General features: G+C 36.7%; 1 long non-coding RNA gene across 1 annotated transcript in view; it reads left to right on the forward strand.

Moving 5' to 3' along the window:
- Positions 1–241: 241 nt before the first annotated feature.
- The window catches only part of LOC104274883, a 6,742-nt gene continuing 6,645 nt past the window's right edge, over positions 242–338 (forward strand). The window contains exon 1 of the long non-coding RNA XR_717829.1: positions 242–338. This exon is cut by the window's right edge and continues 251 nt beyond it. This is a non-coding gene — a long non-coding RNA (uncharacterized LOC104274883).

The raw sequence follows: 338 nt of genomic DNA on the forward strand, positions 1-338 counted from the left end.
TATATGTGTATATATATATATGTATATATAAAAAAAGTTGGTATATAAGGCTAAAGCACTAGTCGTTGGACATTGTAGCCACAGCAGTGCAAGTTACTGTAGTGCATGTAACCCTTAATGAGCGAACCTTTAAAATGCATAGTGTGGTGGTAAAGCTGAGACTATATGCCCCGAAAGTGAAATGTAGCTTTTGTTTTAAGTTGAGGGGGCTTTTTGATTAATTTTTAGTTATTTTTCCATTAGATGACTGGCCTGAGAGGGAAATGACAAACAATTCCTCTAACCACTTAGAAGAGCCCAATTGTAATGAGGTGACCAACCTGAAGGTGTGCATTGAA

Source organism: Apaloderma vittatum, unplaced genomic scaffold, assembly GCF_000703405.1.
Source record: "Apaloderma vittatum isolate BGI_N311 unplaced genomic scaffold, ASM70340v1 scaffold36275, whole genome shotgun sequence".
Classification (NCBI taxonomy): Eukaryota; Metazoa; Chordata; class Aves; order Trogoniformes; family Trogonidae; genus Apaloderma; species Apaloderma vittatum.